Below are 17,730 nucleotides of genomic sequence, written 5' to 3' on the forward strand. Positions count from 1 at the left end.
AGATAGGTTGCTGGCACTCAGGAGTCCTCTGTCACATGGGAAAGCACATGGCCGGCATCTGGTGGTCTTTCTTTTCTGTGTTCCATTGCCTTCAGTTTCTGGATCCAGTAACTTCCTCTCTGAGCAGCTGTGGGTCCTTTCTTAGCATCTCTGGTGCATTTGTCTCTGTGATCTCTCTCTCTCTCTGTTTCTGCCTTTTATCCTCTCATAAAGGACTCCAGTAAGGGATTAAGACCCACCTTGAATTGGGTAGATCATATCTCACTTGAAACAATCTAACCAAAAGGTCTCACCCACAATAGATCTGCATCCACAGGAATGAATTACAAGAATGTTGCTATTTCTGGGGTATATAACAGCTCCAAACTGCCCGAGATAGTTTTATCTTTCTGTTTTTCAAAGATATTGATTCAGCTTGCATTGTTTCTGATGTAATTGCAGCAATTTTTCTTTGTGTTCTGTATATAATACTTTTTTTCCTAGTTACTGTTTAAAAAATATTTTTACTGAGAAATCTTTCACACACATATATTCTATACATGGTGTACAATCAATGGCTCATAATTTCATCACATAGTTGTGTATTCATCACCATGATCATTTTTTAGAACATTTGCATCTCTTCAGAAATATAAATAAAATAAATAAAAACTCATACATACCATATACCTTACCTGTCCCTCTCATTGACCACTAATATTTCCATCTACTCAATTTATTTTACCCTTTGTCCCCCCATTACTTATTTTTTATCCATACTTTTTTACTCATCTGTCCATACCCTGGATAAAAGGAGCATCAGACACAAGGTTTTCATAATCATACAGTCACATTCTAAGTGTTATATCTTTATACAATCATCTTCAAGATTCAAGGCTATTGGAACATAGCTCAACAGTTTCAGGGACTTAACTCCCCCACTCCAGTACACCATAAACTAAAAGGGGACATCCATACAATGCATAAGAATAACTTCCAAGATAACCTCTCAACTGTTTGAAATCTCAAAGCCACTGAAACTTTATTTTGTCTCATTTCTCTCTTCCACCTTTTGGTCTCTCTCAATCTCTTGATGCTGGGTCCCAGTTCATTCCAGAATTTCTGTTCCATGTTGCCCAGAGATTTATATCCCTGGGAATCTTGTCCCACATAGGAGGCAGGGCAGTGAGTTTGCTTGCTGTGTCAGCTGAGAGAGAGAGAGGCCACAGTTGAGCAACAGAAGAGGTTATCTGGGGGTGACATTTAGGCATAATTTTAAGTTAGGCTTAGTCCATCCTTTGTAGGAATATTTCATAGGGTCAGACCCCAAGATTGAGGGCTCGGCCTATTGATTTGGTTGACCCCACTGCTTGCGAGAATATCAGAAATTCTCCAGATGGGGAAATTGAATACTTCTTCTTTTCTCCCCATTCCCCCAAGGGAGCTTTGCAAATATTTCTTTATTTACTGCCCAAATTACTCTGGAATTTATCAGGGCATCGTACTAACCTGAACAAACCAACAAAATTCCATGCCTTATTCAAGATTCCGTGTACTTATGATGTTCAACTTAACTGACCATACAAATTAAATTAGGTAATGCACTACCCAAAATATAAATTTTGCACCCAATAAACATCTCTCCTTTTAGTCTTATACAGAAGTTGAAGTTTTAAAATATGGACGATGTCATCTTTTACTCTGTATTCAATGACACCTTAGTCCTATCCAGACCAGCTTCATTTATATCTCTGCTCAAAGTCTGATCACTTTTTCAACTTTTTAAACAGTTCCTGTATGGGGTACTGCTGTTTTTCATAGCTTCACTCTGAGTCTCAGGTGTCACATAAATACCCAAAGTTTCTGGGAATGACCAGGTTATATACAAACAGCTTAGTAGCTCAGTATCAGTAAAACTAACAGTTACATTTCCTGAATATATGTGACTGCTGTAAAAGCTGTCAGAGCTGACAATCTAGGACCCTTTACAATAGGCCCCAATGTAATAACCAATGCTTTCAATTTTAGTTCACCAAGTTTTTATATTATTGTTAGTCCATACGATCGAGGCATGATAATATTTGCCATTTTACTGCCTCACATTTCATTCAACATACAATCCTTAAGGTTCATTCACCTAGTTGCATGCCCCACAGCTTCATTCTTTCTTGTGGAGTTTCCCTTTTCATTCCTCAGTCATTGTACCCTTAGGTCACTTCCATTCATTGTGGATTGGGACACTGTTGCCATAAACACTAGTGTGCAACTGTCTATTCATGCCTACACACTCAGTTCCTCCACGTACATGCTGAGCAACGGGGCTTCAGGATCATTTGGCAAACCCACCCCTGGCCTCCTGTGAAACCCCCACACTGCCCTCCAAGGGGCTGCATCTCTCATTTTCCCTACTGACAGTGTATAGGTACATCTCTTTCTCTGCATTTTATCTTGTTTCTACCTGTTCATTTTTAAACAGTTTCATCCACATATCATACAATTCAAGTGTATAGAAATGCCTTCACCACCATACTTTAACTGAAGACATTTCCTTTACTTCCACAAAGAATCTCTACCCCATCTCTATTCCCCCTGCCTATTGACATTTAGATTTGGCATGATACCTTTGCTACATATTACAATATCACAATGTTACTGTTGACTATAGACCTTAGCTTGCATTGATTGCACTTTTTCCCAGATACCATCTTTTTTTTCAGCACCCTGAAATATGGACATTCATTTGTTCTTCCTCATGCAAAAACATTTTTTTAATGTATGCATTTATCACCATCATTGTTTACTCCAGGTGTTCCTAAATTATACCATCTCAGTCTTTATCTTCTGTTTTTCCTTCTGGTTTCATATGTGCCCCAAGCTCTTCTCCCTCATACTCACATTCAACTTCATTCTGCATATTTATATTATTGTACTACAATCAAGTAGTATTGGGTTATCCATTTCTGAATGTTTACAATCAGTCCAGTTGCCCAATCTGTATTCCCTCAGCACTAATTGCCCAATCTCTACCTTAATTCTATCTCCTGATAACCTATGTTCTTAACTTCAATTCTCCAAGTTCTCATTGATGTTAGCTCATATTGGTGAACCATACATTTGTCCTTTTGTTTCTAGCTAATTTCATTCAGCATAATGTCTTCACATTTCATCTGCATGTTACATGCTTTATGACTTTATTCTGTCTTACAGCTGTGTAATATTCCATCATATAAACCACAGTCTGTTTAGCCACTCGTCTGTTGATAGATATTTGGGCCATTTCCATCTCTTGGCAATCATAACTAATGTTGCTATAAACACCAGTGTGCAAATGTCCATTTGTGTCCTTACCTTCAGTTCCTCTGAATAGATACATAGTAATGGGATTGCTGTATCATATGGCAATTCTATACTTTGCTTCCTAAGAAACTGCTAAACTGCCTTCCAGAGAGGTTATATCATTTTACATTACCACTAACAGTAAATAAATATGCCTCGATCTCCACATCCTCTCCAGCACTTGTCATTTTCTGTTTTATTTTGATAATGGCCATCCTAGTGGGTGTCAGATGATATCTCATTGTGGTTTTGATTTTCATTTCCCTAATAGCTAGTGAAGTTGAGCATCTTTTCATGTGACTTTTGGCCATTTGTATTTCCTCTTCTGAGATGTGTCTGTTCATGTCTTTTGCCCATTTTTAAATTGGATCATTTGTCTTTTTGTTGTTGAGTTGAAAAATCTCTTTATATATTCTGGAGACTAAATCCTTATCTGATATGTGGTTTCCAAATATTGTTTCCCATTGCATAGGCTGCCTTTTTACTTTTCTGACAAATTCTTTGATGACCAAATGTGTTTAATTTTGAAGAGTTTCCATTTTTCTATTTCCTTTCTTCAATGTCCATGCTTTGGGTATAAGGTCTAGAAAACACCTCCTATTACAAGTTTTATAAGATATTTTCCTACATTTTGTTCTAAAAGTTTTATGGTCTTAGCTCTACTCTTTAGAGCTTTGATACATTTTGAGTTAATTATTGTATAGAGTGTGAGATATGGATCCTCTTTCATTCTTTTGCATATGGATATCCAGTTTTCCCAGCACCCTATATTGAAGTGCCTGCTCTGTCCCAGGTGTGTTGGCTTGACCAACTTATCAAATATCAATTATCCATAGATGAGAGGATTTATATCTGCGCACTCTATTTTATTCCATTGGTCAGTATATCTATCTTTATGCCAATACCATGATGTTTTGACCACTATAGCTTCACAACATACTTTAAAGTCAGGTAATGCGAGACCTTCCACTTCATTTTCTTTTCCTCAAGAAATTTTTAGCTATTTGGAGCATACTTCCCTTACAAATAAATGTGATTATTGTTTTTTTCTATTTCTGCAAATTAAGTTTTTGGGATTTTAATTGGTATTACATTGAACTTAAAAATCAATTTGAGTAGAATTGACATCTTAACTATATTTAGTCTTCCAATCCATGAACATGGTATACTCTTCCATTTATTTAGATCTTCCATGATTTCTTTTAGCAATTTCTTATAGGTTTCTCTATATGAGTTTTTACATCCTTAATTAAATTTATTCCTAAATATTTCATTCCTTTGGTTGCTATTGTAAAATGGAATTTCTTTCTTGATCTCCTCCTCAGATTGCTATTTATTAGTATATAGAAACATTATTGATTTTGGGGTGTTAATCCTGTACCTTGTCACTTTGCTGTACTCATTTATTGGCTCTAGTATCTTTGCTGTAGATTTTTTGGGATTTTTGACATACAATATCGTATCATCTACAAACAGAGTTTAACTGCTTCCTTTCCAATTTTGATGCCTTTTATTTCTTTTTTCTTGTCTAATTGCTCTGGCTAGAACTTCGAGCACAATGCTCAATAAAAATGGTGACAGTGAGCATCGTTTTCTTGTTCCTGATCTTAGAAGGAGAGTTTTCAGTATTTCCCCATGGAAGATGATATTAGCTGTGGGTTTTTCATATATTCTCCTTATCATATTGAGGAAGTTCCCTTCTATTCTTATCCTTTGAAGTGTTTTCATCAAGAAAGAATGTTGAATTTTGTCAAATGCCTTTTCTACATCAATTAAGATGATCATGTGGTTTTTCTGCTTTGATTTGTTGATATGGTGTGGTATATTACATTAATTGATTTTCTTATGTTGAACCATCCTTGCATACCTGGAATAAATCCTACTTGATCATGGTGTATAATTCTTCTAATTTGCTACTGGATTCAACTTGCCAGTATTTTGTTGAGGATTTTTGCATCTATATTCATTAGAGAGATTGGTCTGTAATTTTCTTTTCTTGTAGTATCTTTGTCTGGCTCTGGTACTAGGGTGATGTTGGCTTCACAGAATGAGTGATATAGCTTTCCCTCGCCTTCAAATTTTGAGTATGAGCAGGATTGGTACTAATTCTTTCATGAATGCTTAGCAGAATTCATATGTGAAGCCATCTGGAATTTTCTTTTTGAGAAGCTTCTTAATGACTGATTCAATCTCTTTACTTGTGATTGGTTTGTTGAGGTAGTTTGTTTCTTCTTGAGTCAATGTTTCTTGATCAGGCCTTTCTAGGAAGTTGTTCATTTCATCTGTGTTCATGCTTTTCTAGGAAGTTGTTCATTTCGTCTATGTTGTCTTATTACCTCCTTTATTTCTGCAGGGTCAGTGGTTATGTCTCCTCTTCCATTTCTGATTTTATTTATTTGCATCCTCTTTTTTTCTTTTTGTCAACCTAGCTAAGGGTCCATCGATTTTACTGGTTTTCTCAAAGAACCAACTTTTGGTTTTGTTGATTTTCTCAATTATTTTCTTGTTCTCAGTTTCATTTATTTCTGCTCTAATCTTTGTTATTTCTTTCCTTTTGTTTGCTTTGGGGTTAGTTTGCTGCTCTTTCTCTAGTCCTTCCAAGTGAACAGTTAATTCCTTGATTTTTACTCTTTCTCCTTTTAAAATATAGGCATTTAAAGCAATATATTTCCCTTGTAACACTGTCTTTGGTGCATGCCATAAATTTTGATGTGTTGTGTTTTCATTTTCATTTGCTTCGAGATATTTACTGATTTCTCCTGTAATTTCCTCCTTGACCCACTTGTTGTTTAAGAGTATGTTGTTTAGTCTCCATATGGTTGTGAATTTTCTGGCCCTCTGCCTGTTATTTTTTATTTATTTATTTATTTTTACATGGGCAGGCATTGGGAATCAAACCCGGGTCCTCTGGCATGGCAGGCAAGCATCGTTGCCTGCTGAGCCACCGTGGCCCACCCCCTCTGCCTGTTATTGATTTCCAACTTCATTTCATTATGATCCAAGAAAGTGTTTTGTATGATTTCAATCTTTTAAAATTTATTGGGTCTTGCTTTGTGACCCAGCATATGGTCTATCCTTGAGAATGATCCATGAGTACTTGAGAAAAAATTGTACCTTGATGTTGTGAGGTTTAATGTTCTGTAAATGTATATTAAGTCTGGTTCATTTATCATATTTTTCAAATTCTCTGTTTTTTTATTGATCCTCTGTTTAGATGTTCTATCTATTGATGAGATCAGGGATTTAAGTCTCCAGCTATTATGGTAGAGGTTTCTTTTTCTCCCTTCAGTGTTTGCTTCATGTACTTTGGAGCCCTCTGACTTGGTGCATAAATATTTGATTATTAGGTCTCCTTTTTGAATGATTTCTTTTATTAATACATGTTCTTCCTTGTCTGTTTTAATCATTTTATATTTGAAGTCAAATTTGTTGGATATTAGTATGACTACTCTTGCTGTTTTCTGATTGTTGTTGGAATGAAATATCTTTTTCCAACCTTTTACTCTCAACCTCTTTTTGTCCTTGTGTCAAAGATGAGCCTCCTAGAAAGCATATAGATGTCAACATATAGGGTTCTTTTAAAATCCATTCTTTCGGTGTATATTTCTGGGTTGGGGAGTTTAATCCACTAACATTTAGTGTTATTACTATAAAGGCTGTACTCTCTTCTACCATTTTGCATTTTGGATTTTATATGTCATATCTAATTTTTTTCTCTTTTTATCTTTACTGATAATTTTCATTTCTATACTCTTCTCCAGCCCTCTCTCTCCTACCTTTTCCTATTTGCCTGTAGTGCTTCTTATAGTATTTCTTACAGTACTGGTCTTTTGGTCACAAATTCTCTCAGTGATAGTTTGAAAATATTTTAATCTCCACCTCATTTTTGAAGGACAAGTTTGCTGGCTATATAATTCTTGGGTGGCAGTTCTTCTCTTTTAGAATGTTAAATGTATCATACCACTGCCTTCTCACCTCCATAGCTTCTGCTGAGAAATCCACACATAGTCTTATTGGGCCTCCCTTATATATGATAGATTGCTTTTCTCTTGTTGGTTTCAAAGTACTCTTTTTGTCCTTGACAGCTGACAAATTTATTAGTAAGTTTCTTGCAGTAAGTCTATTTGGATCTATTCTGTTCGGAGTATCGTATTAGCTAGGATTCTCTAGAGAAACAGAATCAGCAGGAGATATCTGTAAATATAAAAGTTTATAAAAGTGTTTCATGTAACTATGGGGATATAAGTCTAAGGTTTGTGCAGCAGGCTGTAAGCTAGCAGCTCCAATGAAGGTCCTCAATGAACTCTCTGGAAAGGCTGGCTGGCTGAATCAAGAAGTGATGGTCTCTTCTAAATCTTCCTTAAAAGCCTTCAAGTGATTAGATTAAACCTCATGCATTGCAGAAGACACTCCCCTTAGCTGATTACAAATGCAATCATCTATGGATGTAACTAAAGTGATCATGATTTATGTCCATAAAATGTCCTCCTAGCAACAAACAGGCCAGTGCCTGTCCAGCAAGACAACCAGGCACTTGGCCAAGTTGACATATGAACCTGACCATGACAAGTATGCTGCATTTCTTGAATCTATAATTGTATGTCTTTCATAAGAGATGGGAAATTTTCAATGATTATTTCCTCCATTGGTCTTTCTCCTCCTCTTCCCTTCTCTTCTCTTCTCCTTCTGGGACACCTACAAAACAACATTCATACAGCTTCTATTGTCATTCAACTCCTTGAGACCCTGCTGCTATTTTTCCAACTTTTCCCTATATTTTCTTGTGTGTGTCAGATTTCAGATTCTAGTTCACTATCTTTTCTTCTGCCTTTTCAAATCTATTGTAGTTTTCTGCTGCTTTTTTCCCACTGTTTTTTGCATCTCTTTTATTGTTCCTTTAATTCCCATAACTTTTGTGATTTGCTTTTTCAAACTTTCAATTTCTTCTTTTTGTTTGCTCAACGCCTTCTTTATGACCTTCCTCAATTCACTGATTTTATTTTTAATGAGGTTTTCCATGTCTGTTCAAACATCCTGAATTAGTTATTTCAATTCCTGTATCTCATTTTAATTGTTTTTTTCCTTTGACTGGGCTATATCTTCAATTTTCCTAGTATGAAAATCCTTGCTATTCTTTGCTGACATCTAGGCATTTGATTTTTTAGTTTATTCTGGAAATTCTTTTCACTCTTTTGCCTTGGATTTTCTTGCTGGATGGCTTTGTCTTCTATTTGTTCTTGGACATTTGGTTCAAATTATTCTACACCTCTAGCATAGGTTCTGTTTGATCAGAATTTTTCAGTTCTTGTTTATCTGCTTCTTGCCCTTCCTATATGGAGCCTATTTTTGATGAAGGTCTCCTCAGATATTATAGACTTCAATGGGATTTTCCCAGACTGGACTGGCCTCCTCTCAGGAGGAAAGTGTAGCCAACATCAGTTTTCCCTTAGGGTGAGACTGAGCAGGTTGTCAGACTTTCCTCTGAAGCCTTTAGACTCTGTGTTTTTCCTATCCTGCCCAGCATGTGTTTTTTTTCTGTTTATGGCTTCTCACTGGTGTAAAGTGATGTGGTGCCTTTAATTTTAGCAGACTCTCCCTGCCAGGGGCATGGATGAGACAGAGGTGAGTTTATAGATTGGAATTAATTGCTTCAGTTTTCCAGTTCCTGTGGACTGAATTCCTTGAAGGAGGAATTCCAATTGAGATAGCCCCCACCTTTCTCTTGGGGAAGGTATAGTCTTTAGAGGACTAGCTCCTTTCACTTCACTAGCAACTTTGTCTATCAGACAATCTTCATTTTTTTTTTTTTTTTAAAGGAAAGACAGAGAGAAGGAAGGAAGGATAGAAGGAAGGAAGGAAGGAAGAAAGGGAAACATTTTTAAACATTTTCTTGTTTTTTATTGTATTCTGTTTCTCCGTTTTTGTTACATGGGCTGGGGCCGGGAATCGAACCGAGGTCCTCCGGCATAGCAGGCAAGCACTTTGCCCGCTGAGCCACCGCGGCCCGCCCTATCAGACAATCTTAATTCTGCCCTTGCATGGGACAGTGCTGGAGACTGAGAAGGCTTCCAGTTCTATCTAATCAGCTCTTATGGAATTAAAAAAAAAGCTTTGTCAGAATAAGACCCCTGCTCCTCAGGTTTGTCAATCAAGAGCCTAAGTTGGTGTGTGGCTCTATATATTTCCAGACTCTATGTTCTTCCTTTTTTTGGAAATAGTCCTTTTGTAGTATTTTATGCTGTCCAACTCAAGAAGCATTTTTTCCCCATCAGCCCCAACCTCTCTCTGCTGGGGCAAAAACTCCTAGTATCTTTAGTAATTATTCCAGGTTTATCTGTGCTGGAGGCTTATTTTCAGTAGTCAGAATTTGTTAATTAATTCTGCAATTGGAGCTTGGTTAGCTAAACACTTGCTGCTAGTAAAGTCTGTTTCCTGTCCCCTCAGGGAACCAATCTGCCATGTCTCAGCCTCTGCAGCCTGAGAGTGTTGTAGTTCTGTGTGGGGTCTTAGCTGGTCCACCTGGTACAGACTGGTGTACGCTGTATGTCTGGTCACTGACGTAGGTCCAGAAGTTGTTCTGTACTATTTCTGGCTATCTACTAGCTGCCCTGGAGGACAAACTAAATTCCACACCTCACTAGGATGCCATCTTGCCCCATCTCCTATCCTGGCTCCATCTAACTGTTTTGATTCTTATTTTATTTAATCAGCTCTCCTTTTCTAGATGATGATACTTTTAATCTCATTTTGAAGTCTTGTATTTCTGAATTTCTGTTCTAATCCTTTGTATTTTTATTTGTTTTGACTATTTCATTAATTTTACTTCCAAAATTAAAATTTTTTGTTTTGGTGGCAGGCATGGGGGATATGGGCAATCAGGCCATTTCCTCATTGCTTGCCTTCAGGACCTGCTTGAACCCTATCTTATATGTACTATTTCCATTTTAGAATGGAGGGCTGCTGTGCACACCCAGTTCATGAGAGGAAACTCAAGTGTCATGGCAAATTGGTGGTCCATAGTTAAATGTTCAGTCTAAGTTGTTTCTCAAAAGTAGAAGAGTTATCTGCAGAGGATGGCGGATCTCTGTTCAAAAATTCTAAGGGTCTATCTAATGATCTCCTATAGGGTCTCACGAAAGTTCTAGTCAGCATCTCTATTTGCCACTCACTCTTCCATCACCACTGGATTTGCTGAATCATATGGCCCGAGTGACAGAGCAGTTGCACTGTATCTTGAACCTGATGCAGAGCCTCCTGTTGTTCTAGTCCCCAATTAAAACTAGCATATTTTAAGGCCACTCAGTAAATGGGCCATTATAGCACAGCCAAATAAAGAATTTGTTGTCTGAAAAACCCAAAGGTGCCAACTAGCCGTAGTGTCTCTTTTTTGATTTTAGGAGGGCCCATATGCAACAGCTTATCCTTCATCATCCTTCACCTTAGAAGGGATAACTTGTCATGTCCCACACAACTGGATATCTACAAATTTCACTGGGGTGAAGAATGCTATATATTTTTTGTATCTATCTCCCATCATCTGACACACAAATGTTTTATAAATAAGTCTAGTTATTGCTCACTAGGTCCAATTAACATGTTATCATCAATATAATGGATCAGTGTGATATCTTCTGGAATAGAGGGATGATTAGTGTTCTTGAGGACTAGATTATGGAGTAGAGCTTGAGAGCTTTTCAGCCCTGAGGTAAGACAGTGAAGGTTTATCACTGGCCTTGTTAAGTGAAAGGAAACTGTTTCTGATAATCTCTATTAACAGCAATTAAGAAAAAAAAGCATTTTTTAATGCTTTTGATTTTTTTTGATTTTGCTGATTAATAGCTGCATACCAGGTACCAGGTAATATTGTCATTTTCTCAAGCAATGATTCCACATATGAAACAGCAGTTGCAATGGAGTCACAACTGATTAATTTTATGAAAATCCACTGTCCTCCTTCAAGATTCATCTGTTTCTGCACATGCCAAATAGAATAGCTGAATGGGGAAATGGGGAGAATAACACCCCTTCATCCTTCAAGTCCTTGATGTTGGCACTAATCTCTGCAAACGCTCCAGGAATAAAGTATTGCTTTTGATTTACTATTTTGCTAGGTAGGGGCAGTTCTAGTGGCTTTCATTTTGTCTATACTATGATAATAACCCTCACTCCACAAATCCAGGAACCATTGTGGGGATTCTGCCAGTTGTTGAGTATTTCTATCCCAATTATACATTCTGGAACTGAAGGAATAACTACAGAATGGGTGCATTGTGAAATAGATGTGAGGTAGAACTATTGATCACCGACCTATATAAGCTACTGTTCTGTCTAGTTGACCACAGTGACATTTTGGGTCTTCTGGAATTAATGTCACTTCTGGGCCAGTGTCTAATAATCCCTCAAATATCTTAAAATTCCCTTTTCCTCAATACATGTTTACCCCAGTAAAAGGCCATAGAACCTTTGGGGAACGGCTGGAAGGAAGATTAATCTTTGGCAGTGTAGAAGGGTCCTTCCCCAAAGAGACCCATCATTCTCTTTATTGATGTGGCTTTGTGCCTACAAAGTATCTCGAGTCAGGAATTATTTAAGGGGCCATGACTCTGTTTTTGTAATTCAAGTTAGACTTTTGTTCACCTCAACTTGAACTCTTCTGCTTATACAGATCATGTAAGAGTTTAGTAGACCACCCATCTATTTTATTTCTAACTACCATGTCGTCAACTAACCAGTGCCGTAAGTTCCTGCTATTCTATCTATTTTTAGTACTGCTTTGAATCTATGCCCATTAGGGTGACTAACCCACTTTGTCTTTGGTGATTGAATACTGTGACTTGGCTTTTTTTTGCCTATCTGGGGTTTGGTTGTACCAATGTGTTTAAGGATCCAAGTTCAGTGACAGCAGTTCCCACCGTACATCAGACCTACAGGAAATTACAATGGCATAGCACTCAGGGATGATGGAGTGTGTCTCACAAGCTTTTCCTTCACAGTCCTACTGAAAGGCAAGCCCTCTGGACATTCCTGAGAAGGGTGAACAGGCCTTACATGATAAATCCACTCTGGCATTCCAGTCTTTCTAAGCCTTTGGGTCTCCTCATGTACCTTATTTATACTAGGACAGTTCTGGCATTTTTGACCTCAGGCAACGTAGGCCCCATTTTTGTCCATGTTTCAACCTGGGGACAAACCATTAGAACCTTTGTAACTCCTAGAGTTACAACATTAAATCTCAGTTTAGTGGGCCCATATTAATGAAGTCAGCCTCATCGCACTTTATATTCCTTCCACCATTATCCTACACCCTTAATATCAAGTCTCACACATATTTCCCTGGTTACTGTCTATATAATTATGAAAAAGCATGTAGTTCTTTTGAAGTGTAGTACAACTCCTCATGAGTTACACTTTGTATCTAGCCTTTTGGGTCCTGTTGGGAGTTCATTCTAGCTATATGTCTGGAAGAAAAGAAGGTGGTGGTGATTGGGGTTCATGAGGAAAAGTATAAGTGCCTGGCAAGCCAGCTGCCTCAAAGCATTTCATTGCTGTTTCATCTGGTAAAACAAGATTAGTATCTTCAGAGAGGGGAGTGATAGCTGCTTTCTTAGGATACAGGTTTACAAGACACAGAAAAGCTCATCGCTTTAGGTTGAGGTTGGATGGAAGATTCCTCAGGGAAGTCTGAAGATTAGGTTGGTGTTTCCTCTAGATAGACCATTACAGCTTTATCAGGCAAATACTCATAAGAATCTTGGATTTCAATAGCCTCACCACCGTCATTATCAACCCATATGTCTGATTTTCAGGATCCCATTCACTTCCAATCAATGCCCTCACTTTAACAGCATACATCCTGAAGGATTGGGAATTTATGTTGTAATTCAACCACTCACCCAATAAGACTCTATGTGTGGTTTTCTGAAATCTTGTCTGCAGTTACATGAAATATGATTTTCTTTTAGGGCTTAAATGGAAACTTTCATGTCCTTCATGTGGCACTTAAGTTGCAACTGCTTTCTTTTATAGCTTTATCCAGCATATTTAATAACCACCAGCCAGCACCATTATACTTTTTAACTCCACAAAACTTTGCAAAGGTGTAAAAAGACACTCTTACTGAGAGTTTTACTTCTTATCTGCATTTGAATAACCATACCCAGTGGTGTTATTTTGTGTAGCTCCATTGCCAACTCACACCATGGACTATCAGTGCCATCTTGATTGTCGGAAATAGAGTCATTAGTGCCTTTAAATCTAGTCATCTTAAATTAGTGCCTTTGAATATAATCAGCTTAAGTTAAAAAACCACAGAACCAAGTTAGGAAACTCCAATGAGTAATTTTGATGAATTCCCCAAGAAAAGATGACTGGCTGAAGTAGAGATGGAAATTCTCTCTTCTCATTGCTGAAATAACCACTTCTCTTTTTAATGTCTTCAACTCATTGAATGAGACTTTTCTTATTGTGAAGGCAGTTTCCTGAACTTACTGTAGGTATAATCATCTTTAGAAGCAATCAACTTACTGATGATTTAAGTCCACAAAGCATGCTTATAGTAACCATCAGTCCAGTGCTTGCTTGACCAAACAACTGGACCCTATAACTTGGTCAAGTTGAACTTAATCATCATAATGGTGGAAGGAAAATAAATGATTAGTTGCAGAAATAAGAAATGCAATAGTAATGAGTGCATATTATTTATTTTTACATGAATATAATTGTGTGTATATAGATGTAACAATGGCTAACATATATCAATACTTAAGCTATTGGATATCAAGGCAGGAGGAAGGCAGCTAGAAGGGGAATAAACATCATCCCTAAATGGATAAAATGTGATTGAAAGAGTGGTATAGAGATGCCAATTTGTAACAGGTTAGATTATGGTGGATTTTTACTTTATCAATGTAGGTAAGCCAGAGTGAAAGTTCTAAATTTCTCATCGCTGTTTTCTTCCAGGTTTGGGTTGGCTGCAAGAGCTATTTTTTTTTAGTCAATAATTTAATTTCAAGGATACATTGCAAATTATTTCACTCCCATGTTGAGAACAGACAGACTTAGAATTCCTCACAAGTAATTTATCTGGCTTTCTTATTATTTAGAGTGGTAGATGCAGACTTTCCACTTCCATTAGATTCATACCATGAGTTCTCTCATATGGTAAATTATCAGGCCAAATAACAAAGGGCTTTGCTACATAGATTATATTTATATGAATTCTTTCCATATTAATTAAAATAGTAGTGACAGCCAAAGGCATTACCATACTGATTATAAAAACAGTGTTTGCTCATTATGTGAGTTCTCTGATGTTTTTAAAAGTTAAAGCTATGGCTGAAATCTCTTCCATATTCAAGACATGTAGTATGAGTTCTCTCATTCTATCTAAGGTCAGAATACTGACTGAAGGCTTTCCCACACTGATGATATTCATAGTTTTCCTCTCAAGTTTGAATAATTTCATGTTGTCTAAGGATAGAAAAGTTAAGGTTTTTACATACAGATCACATTTTATGACTTCTCTCCACTGTGCATTTCCTTATGTTGCTTGAGAGAAGAACTATGAGTGAAAGCTTTCCCACATAGATAACATTTCAGAAGTTTCTCTTCACTGTAAGTTCTCTCATATCATCTGAAGGTAGAACAATAAATAAAGGCCTTTTCACAAGTATGGCATTCCTAGTTTCTCTCCAGTTTGTGTTCTCTCATGTTGTCTAAAATTAGAATATTGATTGAACTTTTTCCCACATAGGTGGCATTCCTGAGGTTTTACTCCACTGTGAGTTCTCTCATGTTGTCTGAGGGTGGAACAATGAGTGGAGTCTTTCCTACATGTGTGACATTCAGAAGGTCTCTTTAGTATGTGTTCTCTCATGTGGCCTAAGATTAGAATATCGACTGAAGACTTTTCCAAATAGATTACATTATAGTGATTCTCTCCAAAATGGGTTCTTTGATGTTGTTTAAGGTGAAAAAATCTGATGAAATTTTTTCCACGTAGAAGGCATTCAAATGATTTATCACCAATTTGATTTCATTGTCTTGTCTGTGGCTAGAGCTGATAATAGAACCTTTAGCACATTGATGGCATTTATATTGTTTACCTCTAATGTGAACCTGCTCATGTTGATTAAAAGAAGACTGTCACTGAAGACTTAACAAGTTGTTTGCTTAAGTATAGTGTCTTTCTCATGGGAATTGATGCATGTTGACTCACAATGGAACTGAGAATGGAATCTTCTTGCAAATAATTACATTGACAGGAATTCTTTTGAGTGTGAGATATCTGCAATGACATGATGTCAGAATTGTCCATCCCATAGGTAAGTTTCATTGTCCATCCTGTAGTAAGTTTGATGAATATAATTCCTTGCTTTTTACATGCACTTTTCCTGCCTGGACTCTGCTTTTAGGGAAATCCCATTCTTTCCCTCTACACATCCTCTCTTTGTGCCAACTAGAATAGAACATCTGATTTGTAGACCTGATATCCTGGTTTTAGCACAAAAGATACCCACTGAGACCATACGTTTGATATTCTCCAGCATCACTTTTTTTTTTTTTTTTTTAAAGACAGAGAGAAGGAAGGAAGGATGGAAGGAAGGAAGGAAGAGAAACATCTTTAAACATTTTCTTGTTTTATTATATTTTGTTTGTTTGTTTGTTTTTTACATGGGCTGGGGCCGGGAATCGAACCGAGGTCCTCCGGCATGGCAGGCAAGCACTCTTGCCCGCTGAGCCACCGCGGCCCGCCCCACCAGCATCACTTTTCTAAACAGCTTTTTCTGAGATTTTTCTAGTAATGCCCACTTTCCTGTGTAAAGTCTATAGCTACATCTTTGAAGATGATTGTTCTAGTTTGCTAGCTGCTGGAATGCAATATATCAGAAATTGAATGGCTTTTAAAAGAGGGAATTTATTGAATTGCAAGTTTACAGTTCTATGACTATGAAAATGTCCCAATTAAAGCAAGTCTATAAAAAAATGTCCAAATGAAGGCACCAACAAGAGATTGCCTTCACTCAAGAAAGGCTCATGAAGTTCAGGGTTTCTCTCTCAACTGGAAAGGCACATGGCAATATCTGCTAGCTTTCTTTCCAGGCTTCTTATTTCAGGAAGATGCCCCAGGGGTGTTTCCCTTCTTCATCTCCAAAGGTCTCTCAGCTGCATGGCTCTCCACAAAATGTTTCCTCTCTTAAAGGATTCCAGAAAAGTAATCGATACCCACCTGGAATGGGTGGTGTTACATCTCTCTCTTCCCAAAATTTTCCTCTTATAAAGGATTCCAGTAAATTAATCAAGGCCAATTTGTAAGGATTAGAGTTACATCTACCTTTAAACAAATGTAAGTACTCACAATTGGGTGTGTCACATTCCCATGGAGATAATCTAATCAAGTTTCCGAACTACAGTGCTGAATAGGGATTAAAAAAAACCAGCTGCCTCTACAAGTGGATTAGGATTAAAACATGGCTTTTCTATGGTACATAATTCCTTCAAACCAGCACATTCCACCCTTTGGACCCTAAAAAAAGACATTTTTCCCCATATACAAAATACATGAATTTTATCACAATATGAGAAAGACTTAAACCATTTCAGAACAAGTTATTTGCTGCCAACATATGAAGGAGGGACAGTCATAGAATATGCATTCTTTTATTCATAAATTCCAATTTTTCATCTTGAATTCCAATTTGTCTTAATGGGTTTCAGGTTATCCTTTGATTTCAGCTTGTAGTTGCTTTGCTTGGCCTTTTGTCCAGCTATTCTTATCTTTCACATCTACCCTTTTATCTTCTTGATACATATGGGTAATTTATTCAGTGTTAATCTTAGACTTTATTGACTGTATTTGCAGGCAATTCCCTATTGGGCAATCAGCTGTTTTGTTCATTTATTCATTTTCTAAAAATTTGAATACTAAGTTAAAAAAAGGAAATACATTTTACATTTTAGCAATTCACTTTTGATGTTTTTTCCTAAATTTTCTTCTTCACGTTTTCTTTATCTTGTTTTTTATTTCTTCTTTTAGGCTTTTAATAGTTTTAGAAGTATCAATGTATGTGTTCTCTCCACGGTCAATTGTTTTTTGAAGTTTTTTACAGGGTCTTAATCTTCCATTTATTGTGTCTGTGACACACCTTTGTGTCAAAGTATTTCTGCATTAATTTGGAATTCTGAAATTGAGCTTCTTCATGGATCTTTCTCAGTGGAAATCATATGTAGCCTGGGATGAGATCATATTCTTTTCCAAGACAGTTTTTTTTTCCTTTTGCCAAGCATCCCAACTGTTCACTGGCAGGAAAGTTCATTTATATTATTTTCTCAGCTTTTACTTTCCAGAAGGTAGGTAGTTGTAAACCTAACACTAAACTGTTTGAAGGGATGATACACTCTGGGGGCTGTTTTTCT

This window comes from Tamandua tetradactyla, chromosome 22 (assembly GCF_023851605.1).
Source record: "Tamandua tetradactyla isolate mTamTet1 chromosome 22, mTamTet1.pri, whole genome shotgun sequence".
In the NCBI taxonomy this organism is placed as follows: Eukaryota; Metazoa; Chordata; class Mammalia; order Pilosa; family Myrmecophagidae; genus Tamandua; species Tamandua tetradactyla.